At 47.2% G+C, this 10,167-nt stretch overlaps 1 non-coding gene across 1 annotated transcript; it reads right to left on the bottom strand.

The window, feature by feature from the left end:
* Window positions 1-1,240: 1,240 nt before the first annotated feature.
* On the bottom strand, window positions 1,241-1,315 carry TRNAG-CCC (transfer RNA glycine (anticodon CCC)). Its single transcript has one exon. It is a non-coding gene; the product is annotated as a tRNA-Gly (tRNA).
* Window positions 1,316-10,167: the final 8,852 nt, after the last annotated feature.

Genomic DNA, 10,167 nt, shown 5'->3' with positions numbered 1-10,167 from the left:
ACAACAAGCACACCCTCCTTCTCAGATGCAGAGCATCCCCTCTGAGGTCATAGCTTAATGAGTCATCTGTTCACAGCATCCTGTCCGAACTGTCCTTTGAACTCCAGACTGGTTTCTTGTGGCTGGTGACTCAGACTTGAAAAAAAAAGACAAAAATTTCCAATCTACATGCAAAATAAATGTTAAAGTCACAGTGAACCCAAAACCTCAGTGGAAACACACAGAAGTCACTGAATTTAGCAATTCAAATGTTTAGTTAAGCAGGACTTGTGAAGACTCCTACATTGCTATGAGTAAGGTCTTTGTCCCTGGCCCTTGGCTCTGTTCTCTGGGAGGCTCCTTGCAGCCCTCTGTTCCCCATCGCTACTTCTGAAGCTTTCTCATTCCATTTCCTACTGGGATGGTTTTAAGGGCCTCATGGCATAACCCTGGGGCATTGTTTTCTTTTTTTGACCTCACCTTGAGTCTTGCAGGCTCTTAGTTTCTGGGGCCCACAGTGAAAACCACAAGTCCTAGGACTGCCAGGAAACTCCCCAGGGAGTGTACCAGAGAGTCATGATCCTTTGAAGGCCAAGTTCATAATTTCTCTCAAAAATGTAGTAGGTGTCTGGTCTTTTTATCTCCAGGCAGCTCCACGTGCAAGTAATGACAAAGATTTCCCCTGATACAGCTCTTTTGTTTTTCCTTTTCATTTTTTAGACTGTGGCAAAAATACTTACAACATAAAACTGACTATCTTAACTACCCTTATTTATTTATTTAAAAATTGTTTATTTACTTGCCTGCATTAGGTCTTAGTCCTGGCATGTGAGATTTTTTTTTTTTAATATTTATTTATTTGACTGTGCCAGGTCTTAGTCATAGCATGTGGGATCTAGTTTCCTGACCAGGGATTGAACCCGGGCCCCTCCGAATTGGGAGCTCAGAGTCTTATCCATTGGCCCACCAGGGAAGTCCCTGCATGTGAGATCTTTAGTTGCAGCATGCACGATCTTTTTTAACTGCAGCAGGTGGGAACTTCCCAGGTGGTGTAGCTGGTAAAGAATCTACCTGCCAATGCAGGAGACACTAGTTTGATCTCTGGGTAGGGAAGATCCCCTGGAGTAGGAAATGGCAACCTACTCTTGTATTCCAGCCTGAAAAATTCCATGGACAGAGGAGACTGGCAGGCTACAATCCATGGGGTCCGAAAGAGTTGAACACAACTGAGCATGCCTGCACACACATATGCGGGATCTAGTTCCCTGACCAGGGATTGAACCTGGGCCCTCTCTGCATTGGGAGTGCAGAGTCTTAGCCACTGGACCACTAGGGAAGTCCCCATCTTAACTAATTTTATTTTATTTTTTTTTGTTTATTTTTTTTTAACTAATTTTAAATGTATGGTATGTGCTAAGTCACTTCAGTTGTGTTCAACTCTTTGCAACCTTATGGACTGTAGTCTGCCAGGCTTCTGTGTCCAAAGGATTCTCCAGGCAAAAATACTGGAGTGGGTTGTCATACGCTCCTTCAGAGGATCTTCCCAGTCCAGGGATTAAACCTATATTTCTTACATCTCCTGCATTGGCAGGTGGGTTCTTTACCACTAGTGCCACCTGGGTAGCTCAGTGGTATTAAATCCGTTTAGAATGTTTTGCCACCATCCCCACCATCCATCTCCAGAGATCCTCATGTCATAAAACTGAAATTCTGTCTCCCTGAAACACTAACACCTCATTCCTCCTTGGCCCCCTGCCCCAGCTCTTGGCAACCAATATTCTACCATCTTTTCTTTATGGATCTGACTACTCTAAATTGCTCATAGAACTGGAATGATGCAGTAATATTTGCCTTTCTGTGACAGTTATTTCACTGAGCATCATGTCCTCGAGGTTCACCCATCTGCTGTAGTTCTTAAGTGGCACATGGGACCTTCCTCTGTCTTCACTGTGGCATGTGGGATCTAGTCCCCTGACTAGGAATCAAACCTGGGCACCCTGTATTGGGAGCACAGAGTCTTAGCTACTGGACCACCAGAGATGTCTCAAGACCACATATTTCTCACTCTTGAAGTCAAGGAGAACTTCTTGACTAGAAAACTCCTTGGTGGTCAAAAGTCTACCCGTAGGCCTCTTTGCTGGAGTTTATCTTGGCTAAGAAGTGCTTGTGTGCACATGTGAGGACCTGAGATACATCAAATACGGACTCAGATCCAGGCAAATCAGTGAAAGAAATGCCTCATAAAAGTGATTCAAATCCCCTGACTCTCTTTCTGAGTCCGCCCATGTGTCTACTCACACGTACTGTATTCTTTTTCTTCCTAATAAGCACTTCACTTGTTTAACTACTTTCTGTCTTTGTGGGAAGACAGAAAGTCTTTCTGTCTTTTGTGCAAAGTTGAAGGGCCAGGGCCTGTGTCACTGACCACTGGTCTAGTGGCTGAGATTCAGCGCTCTCACAGTTGCAGCCCAAACTTAATCTGTGGCTGGGGACTGAAACCCTGCTTCAAGCTGCTGCTGGCTTGAGGTCACCTGAGATCAGTTAGACCTTGGCATTCTCTCAAGGATGTGGAGAAATGGTCCGTTTCTTGCTATAACTGCCTCCTCAGGGCCCTTTGTATCGCTGCTTCTCTGTGAGCCCCCAAGTCACCACAATCAGCCAATTTAAACTGTAGTCTGCATGGAGAGAGAATACCTTCATGTTATTAGAGCCCCTTCTACCTTTGCATGCCTCAGAACATGCATGCATGCTTAGTCGCTCAGTTGTGTCTGACTCTGCAACCCCATGGACTGTAGCCCGCCAGGTTCCTCTGTCCATGGGATTCTGCAGGCAAGAATACTGGAGAGGCTTGCCATTTCCTCCTCCAGGGAATCGTTCCAACCCAGGGATCAAACCTTCATCTCCTGCATTGCCGGTGGATTCTTTACCATCTTCAGTTCAGTTCAGTCACTTAGTTGTGTCTGACTCTTTGCAACCCCATGAACTGCAGCACGCCAGGACTCCCTGCCCATCACCAACTCCCAGAGTTTACTCAAACTCATGTCCATTGAGTTGGTGATGCCATCCAACCACCTCATCCTCTGTCGTCCCCTTCACCCCTGCCTTCAATCTTTCCCAACATCAGGGTCTTTTCAAATGAGTCAGTTCTTCTCATCAGGTGGCCAAAGTATTGGAGTTTCAGCTTCAACATCAGTCTTTTCAATCAACACTCAGGACTGATCTCCTTAAGGATGGACTTTACCATCTTAGCCACTGGGAAAGTCCACCGCTCTCTTTAACGATAGTGGGAAGAAGCAACAACTATAACAAATAGCCTGGCTTTCCCTAACCACCTCCCAGAGAGCTACAGACTCAACAAACACAGTCTGCTATGCGTGACTCACAGCTGTGCTCGCCCTCGGTGAGGATGACTGCCAGCCCAGGTGGCTCTGTCTTTGGTTCAAGTAGATGGGAGCAAGGATTGGGGCCTTGCATCACAGTTTAGAAGGAGCCTGATGACTTGGGTTCCTTCTTATTCTTTTTTTTTTTTTAAAAGATAAGTTTGTTTATTTGCTTTTGGCTGTTCTGAGTCTTCTTTGCTGTGTGCAGGCTTCTCTCTAGTTGCAGCAAGCAGGCCCTCTTATTGTAGTGGCTTCTCTTGCTGCAGACCACGGGCTCTAGAGTGTCTGGGGCTTTAGGAGTTGCAGTGAGTGGGCTCTAGAGTACAGGCTCAGTAGTTGGGGCACATGGGCTTAGTTGCCCCTTGGCATGTGAGATCTCCTGGGACCAGGGCTAACCTGTGTCCTCTGCATTGGCAGGTGGATCTTTAACCACCGCATGCCATGTGGTGAGGCAAAAAAAAAAAAAAAAATTCCTTTCTGGTTTTGCAACTCACTTAGGATAAAATTCAACATAAGCACAGGGAGATCTGGGTGGGCCCCTAACACTACACCCTGTGATAGGCATGAAGGAGCCATATGGTTGAAGCACAGTGCCCATTTTTGAGGTGCTCCCAGTCTGGAGTCACAGGCAGTGCTGCGACATTCTGCCTCTATCACTTACAAGCTGTGCAACCTTGGGTAAGTTCCTTTGTTGTAGCCAGGTGTTCTGGGAAACAGACTCACTCAGAAGGACAATGCAGATGGTGGAGTGCAGTTTATTACACCGGCGGGCCCAAGGCAGAGTCTCCTCTTAGTCAAGGACCCCGACCAGTTTTTGTGAAAACCTTATATACCCTAAGTGTACGTGCTCAAACCCACCTTCCCCAATTCTCTGAAACTAGTCTGAACAAAGGAAAAGAAAGATATAATCAAAGTTAACCCTGATTCGTATGCCTTAAGCCTAGGTAGTTAACAGTGGACAATTATCAATAGGCCTGTGGTCATACCCCAATAAGCATAATAGAATTTATGATTCTATCCAGTTACACAGATAATTAGGGTATTCTTTTAGGTGACAGAGAGTCTAGGTACGAGCCCTGGGGCTCTTCCACCCGGGGGGGTCTGGTTTTCCAGTTGGTACGCCGTTTCCATAGATACTGGGGTATAGCTCAAAGTCCACAGTCCTGCCCAAGATGGAGTCCTGCTTTCAAGATGGAGCCTGTTCTGTCTGTTTCCTCCTTCACTCCCCGCCTTGATGCTTTTATCTCATAGTATGAGCATCACTCATAGGGATATATTGCACCCTAGCTCTCTGGCCGCTAATTTGGGAGAATGACACCAACCTTTGGGTTACAAAGTTCATAATTCATTGTAAAATGCAGGGTCCACAAAGCAGAACTATCAAGGCAACTATAACAATGGTAAACATAGTAAGTTTTCCACCAATCACCCTTCACCCAAGATAGGACTGAAGTCCAGAAAGGAATGTTTTCATTTGACATTGCTTTTACCTGGTTTTTCATGTCATCTAAAGCAGCTGATACATTGCCAGATAAACCAGGAATATATACATAACATTCAACCTTAATTACAGCACAGGTCCCTCCTTGAGCAGCTGTGAGCATGTCCAAAGCCATTCTACTTTGAATTACCACTTTTCTTATTTGGATTTGTTCTTCATTTAAGACTTTGATGGCTTTAGCACCATCTAGGAGGGCCTGTTTTGTGAAATTAGTCAAGGCTTCTACTTTAATCGTAATCTCTGTTGTCCCTAGAGAAGGTACGAATACGGCAGCAATATACTCATACCACTGAAACACAGACCTTGTCCACCTAGCACATAAACCAGGTAGATTTACCGGGGCTTGTTGTAGGTTAGGCTTTATGCTGCCATGGGCAAAAGCGAATCCCAGTGTGCAGCGGCCTACCTAGCCGGTTGATAACCAAGGACAAAGGTTAGGTCCACAAAGCCATTGGGTTCCACTGGGTGCCACCCAGTGGATTCCAGGGTTATATTGCCAATCAGAGCCTGGCCAATGGATGGACTGGTTGGGGTGGTATGTGACCTCAAATGTTCATTTACACTGGGGGATAGATGCCCCATGTATTTTAGTTCTTTTGGGTATAATGGACAGTCCCCAAACCCTACCCTTTGTTCTTTTTGTTCCCAGCATATAGTGGCAGGAGTAATTAATTGACCCTTTTCTGGGGTCATCCAGAAATATTCATCCCCGACTTGGTAGAATTGTTCAACATACCTAGAGGCCTGTCCTCCCTTGGTGGTCAGGGAGCTTTTCTCCTTTTTGTTCTTTAAATATAAAGGATAGGCTTTTGTTACTTCTATGAAACTGGTGTTTATATCAAATGTAACCCCATGACCCGAGTCTATTGACTGTAGATCTGGCTTACATCAAGAGAGCAGGGAGAGATTATGATTGACAAGAGAAAGGAAAGTCTCTTTTTGTTGTCCCAGAAAAGAGCAGAGTGGTTTAAAATCTCCTTGGTGGAGTGGTGACACCCACCAAGGAATCCATCCATCACAGACAGAGGCATAGCCCCACATACCCGGCAGTTGGAGGTGTTGTTGAAGTCCGTGTAGGAATGTGCCTGTGAGATGAAAACATTGTCCTGAGTTGAAACGGAAGTTAAACTCAAAATCACGTTGATGAGGCCAAGCGGCAGGAGTTGATTATGTGGCTTCATCCTGAAGGGGCTCGTCTGGAATCTTCTTTTCCTTCTTCTTCTTAAGGATGATCTTAGTATCTCGAGGGTCAGTGGGGTCCCTCTGCGCAGTCCACTCAGAGTTTTCTGGGTCTGTATGGTATGTTCTCTTCATCCTCATGTGGTGGATCCAAGGGAGTGACACGTGCAACTTTAACTGCAGTAGAGGTGGTTACAACAGTATATGGACGTGGGCCAAGGAGTCGTGTTTCCAGTCCTTGACCCACACCTGATCCTAGGGCACAAATTCGTGAATCTGTTCCCCAAGGGGGAACAGCACCTTTTTTTGTACAAACTTAGCTACCTGATTTATTACCTTACCCAGTTGTTCCACCTGCTGTGAAATCTCGTCTCCCCTTCAGTTCAGTTCAGTCGCTCAGTTGTGTCTGACTCTTCATGACCCCATGAAGCGCAGCACGCCAGGCCTCCCTGTCCATCACCAACTCCCGGAGTTCACTCAGACTCACGTCCATTGAGTCGGTGATGCCATCCAGCCATCTCATCCTCTGTCATCCCCTTCTCCTTCTGCCCCCAATCCCTCCCAGCATCAGAGTCTTTTCCAATGGGTCAACTCTTTGCATGAGGTGGCCAAAGTACTGGAGTTTCAGCTTTAGCATCATTCCCTCCAAAGAAATCCCAGGGCTGATCTCCTTCAGAATGGACTGGTTGGATCTCCTTGCAGTCCAAGGGACTCTCAAGAGTCTTCTCCAACACCACAGTTCAAAAGCATCAATTCTTCGGTGCTCAGCCTTCTTCACAGTTCAACTCTCACATCCATACATGACCACAGGAAAAACCATAGCCTTGACTAGATGGACCTTTGTTGGCAAAGTAATGTCTCTGCTTTTGAATATGCTATCTAGGTTGGTCATAACTTTCCTTCCAAGGAGTGTCTTTTAATTTCATGGCTGCAGTCACCATCCGCAGTGATTTTGGAGCCAAAAATCTCCCCTTCCTGAGGCAAATTTGTTGACACCTGTTTTATTATGGGAGGGGCCTCCCATACACAGTTTCGTACAGAGAAGAGCCAAGGGACTATGGGGTCATCCTGAGTCTGAGCAGAGCCATCGGAAACAAGTCCATCCAGGAGCAGTCAGTCTCTATGATCCACTTGGAGAGTGTCTCTTTAAGAGTCTGGTTGGTTCCTTCCACCATCCCAGAACTCTGGGGCTTATATGCTGTAGGTAATTTCCACTAAAAGTTTTGCTTCCTTGTTGTACTAAATCAGCTACAAAAGCCAGGCCATTGTCCGATACGATGCTGGTAGGAAATCCAAATCTAGGAACTATCTCCCTAAGCAGGAACCGGGCTACTTCTGAGGCTCTTTCAGTCCGGGTAGGAAAAGCTTCTACCCATCCTGAGAACGTACATACCGTGACCAGCAGGTAATGGTAGGGTCTGTGAGGTTTCATTTCAGTGAAGTCCACTTCCAGGTGTTCAAAGGGCAGCCTGCCTTTTAGCTGAACTCCCGGAGGTTTTTGTCTGTGCCGACAGGCAGCATTGACCTGTGAGCAGGCAGTGCAATTCTGAGATTCTGTCCTACATAGGGAAGAGAGGCGGGGAATCAAGAAATATTTTTGAATTAGCTTTTCCAGTTTATCGTGGCCTAGGTGGGTCGCTTGGTGTGTTTGGCTTACCAGAGTGGGTGCCAGATCCTCCGGTACCAATAATTTGCCACTTGGCAATTCCCACCATCCCTTTTCAGTCTTGATGGCCCCTTCTGCTTTGGCTACTTGGTTTTGGGCTTCAGTGTATTTTGGAGAGCCCAGTGTTAGCTCAGGCAGCTCCGCCAATAGGAGAGCTTTAATAGGGGCTTCACTTGTCACCCCCAAGCCCTCAGCTGCTTGTTTAGTGGTCTTATCTGCCAGTCTGTTTCCCTGAGCCCGAGGGGTATCCTCTTATTGATGTCCTTGGCGGTGTATGACTACAGCCCTTTCTGGTTCCCAGACAGCATCTAATAGGGTCAGAAGTTCTTCCTTGTTTTTAATATCTTTTCACTAGCTGTCAAAAGGCCTCTCTCTTTATACAGATCCCTGTTACATGTGGTGTGGCAAAAGCATACCTGGAGTCTGAGTAAATGTTTGTCTCCTTACCTTTTGACAGCTGAGGGTCTGGATTAGAGCATATAGTTTGGCCCGTTGAGCAGACCAGTGTGATGGCAGAGAGCTAGCCTCAACGACGGTTTCTTCCATGACTACTGCATATCCCGACAATTGTTGTCCTTGTTTCACCAGGCTGGCGCCGTTGGTGTACAGGATCAAATCTGGGTCCGGGATTAGCTGGTCTCTCAAGTCAGGTCTGCTGGCATATTTCCTTGCAATCATGTGAGGGTCCACCTTCTCCCACAGGAAGGAGAGTGGCCGGATTCAGGGCCTGACGAGGCTCAATAGTAACATGGAGGTTTTCACATAGCAGTCCCTGGTATTGAATAATCCGGGATGTCAACAGCCATTTATGGGGGTCCCCTCGCAGGAGAGTATTGACCTCATGTAGGACTTTTGCGATCAAATCTTGGCCCAAAGTCAGCTTGGTTGCCTCCCAAACCAGTAAGGCAACTGCAGCAACTGCCCGTAAGCATCCCAGCCACCCAGTGGCAACGTTGTCCAGCCGTTTCGGGAGATAAGCCACGAGTCTGTCCCATGTCCCCATAGTCTGGGACAACACTCTCATAGCCACCTTGTCCTTTTCAGTCACGTGAAGAGTAAACAGCTTCGCAAGGTCTGGCAGGCCCACGGCGGGTGCTGACATAATTGTACCGGGTTTGAGTTCTATTACCAGTGGGACTTGTTTTGCAAGCCTGGGGGTGTTATCTTCCACTCAGACTCAGGGAATTGTTGAGTTAACTCTCCCTCTCGACTGTTTAGCCCATTCGGTTTCCCTTCCGGGATATTGTGCAACCTCCATTCATCTTGAGGGGTTACTGAGAGGAAGAGTAAATAGGTGGTTGAGCCCACTTGAAGAGTGGGTCTTTCGTGAGGGGAAAGGTCACTTGTGCCCCCAATTTAGACAGCAAGTCTCTTCCCAACAAAGGTACTGGGCATTCAGGGATGTATAAAAATTCATGAGTCACTTGGTGTCCCCATCTGACATTTTCGGGGTAGGCTTGCGATACAAAGGCTGCATTTGTCACCATCTGAGACCCAGCAGCCTCTGGATCTATTGGCGTATAAAGTATATAGGCTTCGCACAGTCTTTCGTAGAACTCGGAGGGTGATTGACTTTCCCTTTGAATCACTTCAGAGGGTTTTGCCATACTCATAGGTTTTCGGGCCCCCCTCATAAGACTTTGGAAAATAGCCACCCAATATCTCTTCGGGTGGCCCCTCCCTTCTTCTGTGTTACAGTCCCAGTTGGGCCTCCCTCTTATCGGGGGTGGCTAGTTCTGCCCACCATTGGAGGTTTGCAGTACGCTCTGGGATGCTTATGGTGCCATTTCTCTTAACCATTTTCTGGCCTCAGTTAGGATCCTGTGTCTTTCCTCAGTGCTGAAAAGGAAGACTAGTAGTTGGATTATGTCATCCCATGTAGGATGACAGGTGGGTTCTAAAAAGAGTCTCCATTAGCCTAATCATGGCTTGTGGCTCCTCTGACTACGATGGAGTGTGTCTCTGTCAGTTTAATATATCCGTAGAGGAAAATGGCTGGTAATAATAGGCTATGGGGGCAGATGGTAGTGCCCACATGCGTCCTGAACCGGAGGCTGTTGTAGCTCTCTGAGGGGCATCTGTAGTGGGGTTCTTTCCCTCTGTTCCTTGGCGGAGTGCAGCCTCTGTCTAATTCCTGTGTTTTCTTCCCCTTTCCCATCAGTACTCACCGGGAGAGGTGGATACAGTCTAGGAGGTCCGGCTGAGGTGGAGTCCTGGGGGCGTTGACCAGAGGTCACCATCATTGGGACCGGAGCCTGCCAAAATGGCAGCTCTACTATCTCCAGGAGAGTTGACAGAGGAGCAGCGGCTGGTGCAGGAACTTCACCTGGCCCTGGATCGGGCATTAAGGTGGCCTCTGTTCCTGGTGGAGCACTGGGTGGTGGGCGTGTCATCATCCAGTACGGAGGAGGGGGCAAGTCATCCCCATCCAAATCCTGTAGAATTTCTTTTTTTTTTTTTTT

This window comes from Bos mutus, chromosome 7 (genome assembly GCF_027580195.1).
Source record: "Bos mutus isolate GX-2022 chromosome 7, NWIPB_WYAK_1.1, whole genome shotgun sequence".
NCBI classification, from domain to species: Eukaryota; Metazoa; Chordata; class Mammalia; order Artiodactyla; family Bovidae; genus Bos; species Bos mutus.
This window is presented reverse-complemented; position numbering and strand designations above follow the sequence as displayed.